Below are 16,454 nucleotides of genomic sequence, written 5' to 3' on the forward strand. Positions count from 1 at the left end.
TCCTTCCTCCTGTTGTTGTTCAAGAGTCCTTTCCTAAAACCCCACCAAATTACAACCGAGCCAGTTTGATTGCAGGGTTCACCATGGCCGGATTGAGTCTCTGTGCATGGTTGCACATGTGGTAAAGTATGTCTGGGGAACAGAGCAGTACTTTCTGCAGTGTACAACTGACTGACAGATCTCGGGAGATCACGATGTAGCTTTCAGCATCACTCCATGAAGTGGTGGAACTAACTCTGGACAGTTTGGACCATCTGCGGTCAGGCTTTTCTAGCTGTCAAGCTGGTAGGCCTCCTTCTCCCAACTCCACTCATTCCTCTCACGTGACCCAGCTTCCACTGGATAAGCCTCAGGACTTCTGAGCCCTTTCAGTAAATCTGGGGGTCTCTGTTGCTTTTACCAGCGGTCCTTCTCATCTTGTTGACAGTCAGAATCAGGTATTGCTGTTGTCTGGCGCCCATGGCGACTGTGCTTTTAAGAGTTGATGGCCTTTACAGATGATGGGCCGCAGGTTGTCAGAAGCAGCTATCAATTGAGTGTGGTCTTGTTAGGATCCATGCAGGTCTTGCTTTAGTGCTTTTTATGAATTTGTATCTTGAGCTACTTCACATAACTTTTTGACCAGTAGCATGTTTTGTTTTTACGTGATGTTGGGGCTAGCTACCATGCTGATAAAGCAAACCAGTATATAGGTGAAATAAAATTTCACTGAAGATCGTCATTGTAATGGGATTTAAGGACATGGAAAAGACAAGAACGTACATAACCAGGATTAAAGGATCAGTATATGAATTCAACGTGGCAAAAATAAAGACAAAAAAGAAAGAGGAAAGAATTAATAGTAGAAGCCATGCTGAAGGAAGTACATTACCGACAATTCATTTATGTGCAGTCTTCTGTCTGCTGGCTGCAGTGTTAAAGCGTCAGTGTTTACTGCCGTCTTTATTTGTGTATCACTGAACGTGCTTCATCTATTTTGATTTTTTTTAAACACTGGTCAGGTTAGAAAAGATTTTTTTAAACAGTGATTCTCCAACCCTTTTGAAATTCTCAAAGCTCTTGAGACAGGCACTGACAGCGTTAGGAAAATGGCCAGCAGCTGCTAACCAGTGGGAGAGTTGGTTAAAGATGGTGTTCCATGGATATAATATCGAATCTCTTCACACTGGCCCTGGTGTGGAGTGAAGAACCTTTTAGGACAGAGGATAAAATTTCCCAATTTATTGAATTCTGTGGCAAATCCCAGTGCTTCTGTGCCAAAACAAGTTGAATTAGGATACGGTAGACAAATAACACTTTTTAATCCCATCGTCAGCACCGTGTGTAATTAATTTATTTGAAGGATAGCAGATTCTATTTCACCCTTTGCAGGACGGGTTCCCTTAGTTTGGTTTTACTTGTACACCCCTTTGCAATGCACTACCTGCCAATTTGCAGTTAAATAGACTCACTCATAATCACAGATTTTCTTTCTGTTTCTCGCCCACTCACCCACCCACAGATTAACTCATAATCACTTGATCACGAACACAAGATACAATCTCAGCCCAGAGCAGGGAATGTTCAAGCAAGTGCTTCATAATTGTACGCATGTCTGTCTTTCTTAGGTAATCACATCTTGTAGTTGATAGGTGAATACTTCAGCAACTTTACCCATATTTATCTGTTTCCTTGTCCTCACTCACAACTTCTCTAATTCATTGTTAGTTTTTGTTTTTTTTTAATATAAGAAAATAAATAACTAAATAATTGCTGTTAAGATGGGACCTTTGCAACTTTGGGAACTTGTGGTGAGCTTTGTAACTGATGATGTAAGATTGAGTGTTGTCAGTACTGCAGTGTAGGAGCTGTGGGAGTCAACTGTGCATTGTAATGTGATCTTATCATTTGCTTTATAAATTATAGAGTTACAGGGTAAATTTTGGCATGGAATCTTTTGCATCCACCCATGAGGCAGTGTAAGGCCTAGGCCTCGATTTAATACCTTATCTAAAAGAAGACACCTTCGGCAGTACCAAGTGTTCCCTCCATGGAGGGTTGGAAAAAATCTTGTGCGTGAGCCTCTGGAGAGGGACTTTAAATCTCTGAAATGCAATTTTTTTTTAAGAAGGTGGGAAATGTCAGCTAAGGACTTCACATACTAGATTAAAGTCTGCTGACCTTGAAAGAACTGCTGAACAAATGGTGGTTAATAGATCAGACTATCTTGTAATGGTCCAAGGCTAAATTGGCCACCCATGTTCACATGGGGTAATGTATTCTTCTGACAACACAGAAGGAGGCCGTTTGGCCCTATAGGTCTGCCAGCTTCAGCAGAACAATCTCATTTGTCCACTCATCCTTTATCTTCCTGTCTCCAGCAACTTGCTCTTTCTTGCATTGCCTGTTTACAACCCTTCCCCCCCCATTGATTCTTTTGCCATGTATGCACACCACTGGGTAATTTACCATAGCCGGTTAACCTAACAGCACATCTTTGCGATGTGGAGCACCCTGTGGACAGGCAGCAACTGAGGCTGGGGGTCTAGAGCTGCCCAACAGCACTAACTGCTGCACCGCCGTGACATCAGGCATTTGCCCGAGGTAACCAAGAGCTGCTGGTTCTTGTGGATCCACTCCCCAGCAAGAGTCAAGTCTATTAGCTGGAGAAAGTGCAGGATTTAGGGATTTAAAAAAAAACATGACTCGTTTAATTTAAATATTTAAAGATGAAGGTGATTAGAGAGCAAAGCACTTCGAATTCCCCCATTCTGCACTGTGCATTATTAAGTTCATTCTCTTCCACTTCTGTGGAGTAATCGCTGGTTGAAAACCCAAGAGAATTATAATTCATTAGAAGCAAAATAATGATGCTGCTGTGGTAACATCAGTCACTGTGATTCTCACATTGCACATCTTATAGTGGCCATTAGTTGATGTGTGGCTCTACTTATGCAGGTCGATCAGGATTCTATTTAACAGAAGATAGCCTTGCTTGTTTTATGACCACCTGTGTTCCAATCACCAACAGCAAGCAAAGTCTGGTCCTGTAAATCTCTGTGCATTTGCCTCTGTGCAAATAAGGCCATATGTTTACATAGTATCTACAGTCAAACCTCGTACAAACATTTTAGCATCTTTACAATGAATTTCAAGTTGGTCACTGGTGTTATGTGATTAAGCACCCCATCTATTTGTGTGAAACTGTATCCCACAAACAGTAATAAAATGCACAAGCAATTAGTCTTTAAAGAAAAACTGGCTGATGAGAGCATCTTGCTCTTCAAATAATACCAGGGTATCTATAATGAACCATTGAAATGGGCAGGCAGAGTTTCAGCAGCGCCAGTAAATAATGCTCTCCTTCAGTGTTTCTTGAACATTGGCTTAGATTAAGTACTGATGTAACTGGAAAGGAAGTTGAATGCAGAATCTTAAAACTCAGAAGTGAGACTGCGGCATAGTAAGCCAAACTGACACTGTGGTGAAGAACATTGTTGGGCGCGACATGGGATCCTAATATGCAACATAAACAAAGAGGGTAGTAAACAAAAATAATAATTAAATTCACTCAGGATTTGCTTTAATGCCCTTTTATTAAAATTGCCAGTCCTGAATCTATTCTGTTACGTATGTGGATTGTGGTGATGCTCTGAAAATTCAGGCAAACATTGTACTGCAACTCAGGTTCCTGCAAGATTCTTTTAAGCAGCTTGAGATGGTTTCCTGGTCAAAGCTGCCACGTGAGTGCAAGTTGATTTGTTGTAGTTTCTGCATCTTACGTCAGAGGTGGATGTTTTAAAATTATAGCAACTGTAATATGATTGATGGGACTAATTTCAAAAACTTCCAAAGTTCAAGTAAAGTTATTATCAAAGTACGCATGTGCCACTTTATACACCCTGAGATTTGTTTCCTTACCGTCGTACTCAGTAAATCCAAGAAACGTAATGGAATCACTGAAAGACCGTAGCCAACAACTTTCAAGGATAACATTTCCAACGTCATGACTTTATTGTCTGTGCATTCGGGTGAAATATGCAAAGGATAATTTCAGTAGTAATAAATCTCATTCTCATCAAACCTATCACTGCGCATCCGGGTTCAAATTAACCTTGGTGCAGCTTCTAGCAGCGTGGGTTACTGTATATTCAGGCCCTCTAAATTCCTGCTATAACTAAAAGGCATGCCAATAGCTTACTCCTAGTGTAGGTAAGTAGCAAAATGAATCTGTGGGAAGGGAGAGAGAAAATTGCAGCATTGCAGGGAAATAGGATGGGGCAATGGAATTATCAGGATCGCTCTTCTGAATGTCTTTCCCACGTTGTTGCAAGTGCAAGGCTGTAAACCAAAACACAACCCAAACATTACCAAGGATAATTCTGTATCCTTGAGCTAACAACTGCTTCTCCATTAATCAGTTACCTTTCAGTCAATCTCATCTAGTTGAAGGAAATTTTATTGTCCTGTGGTGGTGCGTTTTTGATTCCGCTGCCCTTCCCCTCACTTTTCCTTGCTGAAAGGCGTGAAGGGTGGATCTGAAGGAATTCATCTGGGACTTGGGGTCAAAGTTCAGGTGCAAGGATTGAATATTAAGCTCCAATCACAGAGGTGAAAGGGCCAAGTTTAGATATGCATTTGATAAATAGAATATAAAATGGGAAAACTGTCACTAGAGTTGTAGTTTCCATCTTTGTCCTGGACTGTGGGTGATGCGAAAGGTTTCAGTTGATCCCTAGGCAATGAGGTTGGTTTATTGTGTGTAAGAGCTTGCAGTTCTTATTAAGGTATAGTAAATAACAATATGGATTTATATACACAAAGATAATTTAGTAGACAGGTGATTAGAACAGGAAGGTAATCATCTGTATTCTTTGGAGTATATAAGTGTTGCTAATAAGGCCACTTTTTTTTTACCCTTTCAAACTGCCCTTGAGTAGGAGCTTTCTACAGCTGCTGTGTCTTTCCAGTAAGGTTCTCCCACACTTCTGTTAGGTAGAAAATTCCAGAATTTAGATCTGGCAGCATTGAATGTTGTCCTCTTACAACAATGTGTAAAAGCCCACACTAATTCACAACATCAATTGCAAAATTTCACCTTCTGTGTTGTGTGTCTACGTTCCATTGCAGGCAGGTAGGTTCACTTTAATTTGGCATTATGGCCGGCACAGACATTTGCAGGCTGAAGCCTCTGCGCTGTACGGTTCTGTGAGGCACTGCCAGAATATTTCCAAGTCACGATGGTGAGTGAGTTGGAGGGGACCTGCATGTGGTCGTCCACATGTACCTGCAGTCCTTGTCCTCCTTGGTAATGGAGATCACATGTTTGGTTGGTGCTGTCAGAGTTGCCGAGGTGACTAACTACAGCCCACTTCATAGATGGAGGGAACAACTGGTGGCCAGGTTTTGGTATGTCAGAAATTCAGTCACTTGTAGTAGGATATCCAGCCTCCAACCTGTTGCAATATCCACAGTATTTATATGGCGAGAGTTCTTAGCCATTGGTGACTACAAGATGTGAGTGGATGGGACTCATTGATCGCACATTGAGGACAGATGGTCCTGTATTAGAATTTAGAGTGATAGATTGGATTTGATTAAGTTCAACACAGATCACTACTGAGATGGTATGTTAATTCAGAGATTGTAATCAGCTTTGACCCACTACCAATATTTAACCCATTTCTGTGCTGGAACAGCTATAATTTGGGTATTATAGGCAGGTAATTGTGTCTGAGACAGCATTGTGTATGACTGTGAAACCATTGTTCATTGACTGTCATGTTTCAGAATCCCAGTGCCACATTTGACTGTCAGAGAGTTTCTTTCCTCCCATTGTTCCAATAGGTGTAAATTGACGGTTCGGGCTGATGGGATTTAGATGTGGTCATAACTCATTCAAGTCCCAGTAACCCATTCGAATCGAAATCACATGAGAACCCGCTTCACTGATCAATTATAGGCAAGTGAGTGCCAACTCAGGTTCCTGATCATGTTTAGTTCTGGATCACTAGTAAACATTAGGCTTTGTGGCTGGTTTCCAACTGCACAAATATTCTGTGGTTTAGTATAAGGGCAAAAAAAATAGGGGGGGGGCTTGTGTGGGCTACATGGCCTCTCAAGCATGCTGTATTATCTATTTTGGCTAATCCTAAATTCATTTTCCCATCTAGTATCCAGATTTCAAAAGTCGTTGGATATGAGAGCCCGTTGGGATAAATAACTCAAAAGGTTCTTAACCCTCTGTGAAAATATTTTACCTCAGATTCCTATTATTATTCAGTTACTCCTGTTTCCAGACTCTAGCTGTGGAAGCTGTCGGCCTTGTCAAGCCCTCAAGATGTAATACATTTCAGGAAGATCACCTGTCCCTTCTAAACCCAGAGGGTATAGGCCCAACATTCATCCTTTTAGGATAGCCCTCTCAAGCTAGAAATCAATGTTAATGACTTCCTGTGTATAAATTCTAAGCCAATTACCTGTTTCCTTGGGAATAGAAACCAAAACTGCTCTCTGGGTGCTCTCTCTAATTGAAGCAAGACTTCCTTACTCTTGAATTCAAGTTCCTACAATGAAAGTCAATCTGCACTTTTTGAAGGTTTTTTTGTATCTACATACTAACCTGATGCATCTCTTGAGCCAGCTTCCTTAGATCTCACTATTGTTACTGTTCTTATTGTTCTATTCTATTAAAAATTCAGTTTTTTAAAAAAGAATAAACTTAAATTTCCTTCTGTAATACTCATCTGACAGCTTCTTACCCAATCCTTTAAACTTAAATTTCGGATTGTAGTCCCTTTTGTTGATGTACCAGTACACCCAGAAACTCCTCAACACAAACATCTATATGGCATGTAGATATTGGAAGAATCCGAATCAGACTTTAACCGCCAAGTACCTGTGCACATACAAGGAATTTACTTCCGGCAGATGTTGTCTCTCTGCTCATAACAATAATAATGATAAATATAAATGAAAATATAGATTATACATACAAGTAGTGCAATCCAAGTAATAGTTAGCCGACAGTTAACCGGCAGTTAACTGTTCAGCAAAGTGACCGCAGTAGGGAAAAAACTTCTCCAGTGCCTATTAGTCTTAGTCTGGAGGGATCTGAAGCGCCTACCAGACGGAAGCGGTTCGAACAGTCCATGCGCAGGATGGAAGGAGTCCTTTATGTTGTTCCCCGCCCTCTTCTTCAACCTGGAAGAGTACAGGTCCACAATAGAGGGCAGGGAGGCTCCAATGATGCGCTCGGCAGTCCTCACTGTGCGCTGTAGTCTGGTTCTATCCTGCTTGGTGGCGGCTCCAAACCACACAGTGATGGAAGTGCAAAGACAGACTCAATGACTGCAGTGTAGAACTGCAGCAGCAATTCCTGAGGCAGACCATATTTCCTCAAGAGCCGCAGGAAGTACATCCGCTGCTGGGCCTTCTTCAGGATGGAGCTGATGTTCTGCTCCCACTTCAGATCCTGAGAGATGGTGGTTCCCAGGAACCTGAAGTTCTCCACGATGGACACAGGGCTGCTGAGGACTGTGAAGGGGGACATAACGGGGGGATGTCTCCTGAAATCCACTATCATCTCCTTTGTCTTGAGTGTGTTCAAATGTCTTTTGTAAGTCCAGATATGTTATTGCTTACAGATCTCCTTCATAAAGTTGATACTGAATTTTGTAGCCCTCCATTTTCTCTCATTCTCCTTTTTCTTTTGCACAAGCATGTTTTCCAAGAATTAGTCCATAATAATAATAATTAATATTATATATTTATAAAGCACTTTTCACACAAATGGTGTAGTACTTTGAAACTTGATTCAAGGTGTTTTACAATGGGATAAAGTACAAACATGAAAATTAAAGGCAAAGAAGTTAATTAAAAGCAAGATTAAATAATAGGCTTTGAGTTGGCGTTTAACAGTATTAACTGATTCTGCATATCTTGTAGTTTTAAGTCTGAATTCCATAGTTCAGGAAAGTAATTCAAAAAAGCTGACCTGCCGGTTACCTTTTGAGGGAAATTGTTCGAATCTTAGAGATTGGCAGAAGAAGACCAGGGAGCTTGAGCAGGGCTATAAAACAAAAGCAATTCTGTGATGTATTCTGGCCTAGACCATTAAGGACTTTAAAAACAAGTAAGAGAACTTTGAAATCAATTATAAAAGATGCAAAAAGTGAATGCAGAGTAGTTAGGATGGGAGTGATATGTTCCCCCATTTTGGTTTGAGATAAAAGTCTAGTAGCACATTCTGAATGAGTTTGTCATTAAATTACTTTGGAAGGCCAGTAAGAAGTGCATTGCAGTAATTTAATCTAGTTGATATAAAGCTGTGAATTAGTTTTTCAGCATCATTATGTGACAGATACAGACATACCCTTACAATATTTCTTAAGTGTGGAAAAGTTGCTCTGGTCACTTTCTTTATGTGGGATTTAAATTCAATCTGAATCAAGGATAACACCCAGGCTTCAACAGTTCCTTCCCCCGAGCCATCAGACTCAATACCCAGAGTCTAGACTGATGTCTACTTCATTTATTATTATATTGAAATTTGTCCTCTACTGTGCCTATTGTCTTGCTTATTAATCAATTATTGTACTGCCCTGCACTGTTTTATGCACTTTACGTAGTCCTTTGTAGGTCTGTAGTCAAGCGTAGTTTTTGTGTTGTTTAGAGTTGTAGCCTTGGGTTGTCTCACATAGTGTAGAGTAGTTTTGTGTTGTTTCATGTAGCATCATGGTCCTGGAGGAACATCATTTCATGTTTGCTGTGTACTGTACCAGCAGTTTATGGTCAAAATGACAATAAAAAGCAATGACTTGGCTTACTACTTCTGATTTTACAAGGGAAGTCACGTTCCCAGGTTTATCAAAAAGTTTATTCCTTTAAGCTTTGGGACCAACCAAAAATATTTCTGCCTTATCTTCATTTAGTTGGACAATTCATTTCCTTAGTGCTATGATTTTCCCTGTGACTGTATTTCATTGTAATTTTAAACCTAATTATTAGGTTTCTTGCTCTCATTAGACCTTTTACTCCTCACTAATTCTGCTATGTTCATTGTATCATCTCTTATGAAGGTGGATAGTACTTTTTTGAAACACCAGTAATTTTTTCCCTCCATTTTAATTTCTGCTTCAGCTTTGAAGCGTTCCAGTTTTAAGTTCACTTATTTTTCAAAAACGTGTAAAAGCACATACATTTTTTTGGATTGATTATGTTCATTATCTATTCCTTTCGTTATTAAATGGTTAACAAATTGGTTTCCAAAGCTCCCCATTACCAAACTTGATACTACACTACACTATACTATAAGGCTTTTTTAAGATTTAATTCTATTCTTGATAATACTATTACTATTCTTGATAACTTTAGTTATCCATGGATAAATCAATTTATTACAGTTTTAAATTTCTTAATCACAAAATGCTATTTTAATGTTTGTTGTATGTGCTAACATCCCTTGTTATTCTAACTTACCATTTTGTTCTTATACCCATTTAATTCGCTTATTTAAGTATCTGGTTTACGACTTAAAATGTCTTGAAATTTAATTTAAAAATTCCTTCACATTCTGATCACTCTTGCCTAGAAGATAAGTTATGATGAAAGTACTAATTAAACCTGTCTCATTACCTAAGACTATACCTAAAATAGTCCATAACATGGCTGCAGGAAACTACTTATTTCAATATATTTGCCCATTATTCAGGAACATTAGAAGTTGAGTTATATAACAAGGGAAAATGCCCTTCTTTCTTTTGGGTCCATACTGTTCATCAAATACCCATTTGCTCTAATCCCATTTTATTCTCCCCGTGATCCTATCAATTCTCTCCAATTCTCCCACTTACTTACATATAATCAATTTACTGTAGCTAATTAATCTACCAACCCACATGTCTTTGGGATGTAGGAGGGGAACAGTTTAGCTGGAAGAACCCCACACAGGGAAAATGCATAAATGCCACATAGACGGCATCAGAATTGAACCTAGATCTCTAATGTGCTAACATCACATTTGCTTCAAATTTTTATTTCTTAACTAATATATTGGGGTAAGATGGTAAACTAAGCTGAAGGGACTTTTCTCCCTTCATAAATCCTCTAATTCTGATCTTACGTACTAATCTTCTAAGCCAAGATAATTTCTCAGTAGACCATGGGTTCCCAACTTCGTTTATGCCATGGAACAAAAAGCAAGGGGTCTGTGAACCCCTGCACTAGACCCTGACATTATTCTTCATGTCTAAACTATCCCTTTCCTTTCTAGTTTGTCACTCATACTTTGATGTGCCAAGTTACCTGTGTAACTAGATCTGCTACACGTGTTCAGAACAAGAATATAAGAAGTAGGAGCAATGTTCTGCCATTCAACTCCCCAAACTGTTGTGAAAAATCAAATAAATTTATTTGACATGGATCTAATGAATGGAATTTTTTATAACCTCTTCTTCATAAGGCAAAATTGTGTTCCTTTCTCGGCTAGTTTTGAGCTCTTGCCTGTGCTAGGACAACTTTCCTCTTCGTCTCAAGTTCTTCCTCTGTTTGCCACTGGGCAGGTAACGTGGGCTTTAGATCATGTCGACTCTCCTGATTATACCCTTGCGTTCTGTTATTTATGGATTCCCACCCAATTTTTCTTGATTTGACCTTGTTCACTGAATCAGTTTTATTACTTAACCTACTGAAGTAGAAATTTGTCTGTGATGGCATGTGCTGGGCTCATGGTTTGATTCTGTTTGTACACTGCTCTGTGCTTCCAAAGTTTGTTTGCTTTGAATTCAGTGAAGCCAAATTTCATAAACAGATTATAAGGTGAATATGTAAACAGATTACAAGGAGCCCATGGTACTGACTGTTTGTTTACACTTTATTGTTACTTCCTTTGACAACTATATCTTTACCTAAGCTATATCAATGCTGTATTACATTAATTTTATTAATTTATAATTTAACTTTTCCCTTAGCTGTGTTCCTACTTGTAAACCCTAGCTGTCTGATTTCCTTGTCCTTTCAAAGTTCAAAGTAAATGTATTATCCAACTACATATATGCCACCATATGCTTCTCTGAGATTCATTTTCTTGCAGGCATTCACAGTAGAACAAAGAAATACAATGGAGTCAGTGAAAGCCTACACACAAAGACTGATGTGCAAAAAAAAGTTAACTGCAAATACAAAAATGAATAAATATATAAATAAAGAAATAATTAATATGGACAAAATAAGACCTTCCCTATCTAGTCAGTCTATTATATAATAAATTAATACTTTTACCCAAGTTTTTTTTTGTTTAAGCCCCTTCCCTCTAAAAAGCAAATAAAGTGTAATACTTACCAACTGTTCCCTGTCTGCTGTTTAGTGACGTTATTCTGGATTACAATATACAGCTCAGGGCTGCTCCTTGTGTGCCCAGCTCCACACACGTTCATCCTCTCTCTCGTCACTTCTTATTTCCCCATATACTTTCTCTCGCCACTACTCCATTAGGCGCTTTCTCTCTCTTTCTCTTGCCTCTCCTTCCTTCGCCACTGTCCTCCATCCCTCCTGCTGTCTCACTATCTGCTGCTGCTCCTTAAATCCCAGCCACTTTCACACAGCTTCAAGTCTCTCTCGCTGCCACTTGTATTCGTGCTGTTGCCTGCTGCTACACACACTCAGTGCTCCCTGTGTCCCGGTGGAGAAGACAGACATCTTCTGACTCATTTTGTCTGTTCTTGCAGCAACTCTCCATCCTGTTATAACACCGTATGTTTAAATATTTTTTCTTTTAAACTAAATGACCATTTCTACTTTGGAAGTATTATATGGTGAAACTGATGTGCATGAAATTAGCAGAATGTTTTTAAAAATTGAAAACCATAATTATGGCAAAGTATGCCAGATGTTGCAGTTTTTTTTTAAAAAGAAAGCTGTAATGTAGAAGACAGGAAATTAAAGTTTGGTGTTTAAACACCAAATTATTTTTTTTTAAATTGACAGGTCATGCTTGACTAATTAATTTTTAAGGAAATTGCAGGAGTGATTAGATAAATTAAATGTGGATTCTTGGAAGGTGTTTGATTAGGTGCCACATAAGAGACTTGTTGCAGGAATCAAGGCCGGTAGTGTTACTAGCACAGTAGCTGTGCTACAGAGATGGCTAGGTGGCAGTAAAGATAAATCCTATTTCAAATTAAGGCAGATAAATTGAATTGCACAAATATATAAAAAATATGCAAAAGGCAGGAGAATGGGATTAGAAAGCAAAGCTGCAATTGGCACCATTACGGTTTGATAAACTGAATGACCTACTTCTGAGCTGTAACTTCTGGAATTTGATCGCCTAACTGCAGTGCTGCTTCATATGTTTAATACTGCAGTCCAGTCCTAGTGTTGGTCTATTACTTGAGGAATCCATAATCCGATGCCTGTTTTTGTTGTACAGTTTAAAAATAAACCTTCTCCAACTTTTCCTGTTAGTATAGAAACATAGAAAACCTACAGCACAACACAGGCCCTTCAGCTCACAAAGCTGTGCCAAACATGTCCCTACCTTAGAACTACCTAGGCTTAGCCATAATCCTCTATTTTTCTAAGCTCCATGTACCTATTTAGGAGTCTCTTAAAAGACCCGATCGTTTCCGCCTCCACCACCGCCACCGGAAGCCCATTCCACACACTCACCACTCTCTGTTTAAAAAAACTTACCCCGACATCTCCTCTGTACCTACTTCCAAGCACCTTAAAATGATGCCCTCTCGTGCTAGACGTTTCAGCCCTGGGAAAAAGCCCTGACTATCCACACAATCAATGCATCTCATTATCTTAGACACCTTATCAGCAAACCTCTCATCCTCCTGCTCCAAGGAGAAAAGGCCGAGTTCGCTCAACCTGTTCTCAGAAAGCATGCTCCCCAATCCAGGCAACATCCTTGTAAATCTCCTCTGCACCCTTTCTATGGTTTCCACATCCTTCCTGTACTGAGGCAACCAGAACTGAGCACAGTACTCCCAAGTGGGTTCTGACCAGCGTCCTATATAGCTACAACATTACCTCTTGGCTCTTAAACAGTCCCACGATTGATGAAGGCCAATATACTGTATGCCTTCTTAACCACAGAGTCAGCCTGCGTAGCAGCTTTGAGTGTCCTATGGACTCGGACCCCAAGATCCCACTGATCCTCCACACTGCCAAGAGTCTTGCCATTAATGCTATATATCGTATGGTATCATAAACAAGAGAAAATCTGCAGATGCTGGAAATCCGAGCAACGCATACAAAGTGTTGGTGGAACTCAGCAGACCAGGCAGCATCTCTGGAAAAGATTAGTCGACACTTCAGCCTGAAACATCAACTGTAGATGCTGCCTGGTCTGCTGTTCCTCCAGTATTTTGTGTGTGTAGTATGGGATCATGGTCTGTCTACAACATATGTGCTGTAAATCGTGTTATTTATTTAGAGATACAGTGTGGGGACTGGCCCTTCTAGCGCAATGAGCTGCAGCACCCAGCAACCCACCTATTTAACCCTCTGTCTGATACAGGACAATTTACAATGACCATTTAACCCTCTGTGTGGTATAGCACAATTTACAATGACCATTTAGCTTACTGTCTGGTACAGGACAATTTACAATGACCATTTAGACCTCTGCCGGTGCAGGACAATTTACAATGACCATTTTTAACCCTCTGTCCAGTACAGGATAATTTACAATGACCATTTAACCCTCTGTCCGGTACAGGACAATTTACAATGACCATTTAGCCTTCTGTCCGGTACAGGACAATTTACAATGACCATTTAACCCTCTGCCGGTACAGGACAATCTACAATGACCATTTAGCCCTCTGTCTGGTACAGCTTCGGACTGTGGGAGAAAGCTGGAGCAGCCTGGGGAAAGCCACACATTCACGGGAAGGACGTACAAGCTTTTTACAGCAGATGCTGGAATTGAACAAACTCTGATGCCCAAGCTGTAGCACTGCCACACGAACCAGTACGCTACATGAAACCCCCAGCTGTATGAAGAACTCTCAGGTTGCTTGCTGTCAATAAGCATGCAGCCGTCCATTCAGTCCCCTTTCACTTCTTTTGCTTATCGCACAAAGTGCAATATTCTTAAAGGTTCTCCTTTTTCCTCTCACCAACTTTGTCCTAGCCTTGAATGTATGCCTTTGATGAATATCTCTCTTAACTCTCCTTGTCTTCCTAGGTTCTGGCTGATCACCTGCTCTGACATGCTTTCCTTCTCCCTCTTCATTTGATTGTGTTTACGGTTTTGCCCTCCAACCTGATGGCATGAACATTGATTTCTCCTTCCGACAAACCAATTCCCCCCCCCCCCCAGTCATTATTCCCCACTCTGACCTTTTACTTCTTCTCACCTACCTATTACTTCCCCTGGGTCCTCTCCTCCTCCCCTTTCCCCTATGGTCCACTCTTCTCTCCTATCAAGATCTTTCTTCTCCAACCATGGCTTCACCTGTCACCTTCCAGCCAGCCTCTTTCCCCTACCCCCCCACCTTTTTATTCTGGTTTCCTCCCCCTTCCTTCCCAGTCCTGATGAAGTGTCTCGGCCTGAATCATTGACTATCTGTTAATTTCCATCGCTGCGGCTGGCCCTGCTGAGTTCCTCCAGCATTTTGCATGTGCGCATGTTTTACTGGTTCCTATCTCCAGGTACAGAGCTCCAACCCCCACCTTCAAGTATGCCCTTATTGTCCTTTTTAATAAAAACATTTCTGACCCTTATAAACCACCACCTCACCTCTAATCTGTTTCTACTCCAATGGTTCTGAGAGTGGTGTTGGCTTTTAAATCAGTATGGGCCTTTCTTGCAGCTTCATGTGGACCCTCTCTAATATGTGTCTGCCTTTGCTGATGTCACAAAATATTTCATGTGACAGCGGGTAATCCTTTTAGTTCTCCCTCTTTGGCAACTTTTGGCATCACGTCTTTTAATCTGCCGCCGTCAAAACCTGAAGTGAAAAGGAATCTTTTGAAAATACTCAACAGGTCAAAGTGCTTTACATTTTACATCAATGACTTTACATGATGGAAGATTCCATCAACCTGTACTGTTAACCAAGTCTCTCATTACACGTTCTGACTGACCCTGATACTTGTTCAGTTAGCTGCCTCTCTCAGTTTTCTAAAAGTATACTTAATTCCGTTTCGTGGACATCTTCCTATCAAACACCAGTTACCCAGCAAAGAAAGGACCTTAGAACAAAGAATAATACAGCACAGTACAGGCCATTTGGCCCACAATGTTGTGCCGACCCTTAAACCCTGCCCCCCCCCCCCCATATAACCCTCAACCTTCCACCTTCCACCCACCTTCACCTTAGGCTTCAGATATTTTGAAATCACTTGCGAAAGGGTCCGTAAGACTAGTTCATCCACATTACATCATCTGGAAGGTTGTCCATATGAAGACTATATTTGTAATAACGTAACCAGCTCTGTGGTTGAGTAGGATAGTGCATTCCTTAGATATTTACCAATGATAGGATGACAGAGGTCCCAAATATGCACTTAATTCAAAGCAATAACAATTGGAATTGTGGTAAATTATATTCAACAACAGTGATACAGAAAAATCAATAAGTTGTTTCTCTCAGGAAAATACTTTGCTTACACTTCTGCTGTTATGCCAAGTTCACCATTTTAAGTGCAGCAGGGGGCATCATTCAATTCCTCATTTTCTTTTTGTGTAATGTTTGGCCACAGTCAGTTTCTTTGCCTTATCCCTGGAGACACATTATTCTTCCTCTGGGTCTTCACTCCTTTCTCGGAGCTGGCCAGGTCAGTACTGTAGCCTTTGCTCTCAGGCCTGCTGTGTTTTGTCCACAATTCTCAGTCTGATCTTCTCTTGGCAGCTTTATAGAACATAGAACGGTCTAGCGCAAGTTCAGCCCCCTATGTTATGCTCAACTAATTAACCTAGTAATTAGACGCTAAACTAAAATAATCCCTTCTACCTACACAATGTCTGTACCCCTCCATTCTCAGTACATTCGCATGCCTATCTCATAGCCTCTTAAATGCTTCAACCTTTCTGCTCCGCCACCACGCTGTTAACACACTCCTGGCACCCACTACACTGCTGTGTCTTAAAAGAACATGTCTTGCACAGCTCCTTATTACTCCTGCCGCAACCCAACTTTAAATACATGCTCTCCCATAGTAGACATTTCAACTGTGGGGAAGAGATACCAGCTGTCTACCCTGTCTGTGCCTCTTATAAACTTCTATCAAATCTCCCTCAGCCTTCACTGCTCCAGAGAAAACAACCAAAGTTTGTCCAACCTCTTCTTGTGGTATTTCTTAATCTTCTGCTGCAGACCTGCCAAGTATCACTTCCTTGGAGTAAAACTTGTATAAAAATGCAATCTATTTTAATTCTGCCACACACAAAAAACTACTTGATTCATTGGATGAATTTTGACTGGTGCGAGTATGAAAGGAACGGCAACAAATTGTTA

General features: G+C 40.4%; 1 protein-coding gene across 2 annotated transcripts in view; it reads left to right on the forward strand.

The window, feature by feature from the left end:
• maml3 (mastermind-like transcriptional coactivator 3) overlaps positions 1-16,454 on the forward strand; it is a 505,475-nt gene that overhangs the window by 101,469 nt on the left and 387,552 nt on the right. The window lies entirely within an intron of this gene.

The sequence above is a fragment of the Hypanus sabinus genome, chromosome 3 (assembly GCF_030144855.1).
Source record: "Hypanus sabinus isolate sHypSab1 chromosome 3, sHypSab1.hap1, whole genome shotgun sequence".
Lineage (NCBI taxonomy): Eukaryota > Metazoa > Chordata > Chondrichthyes > Myliobatiformes > Dasyatidae > Hypanus > Hypanus sabinus.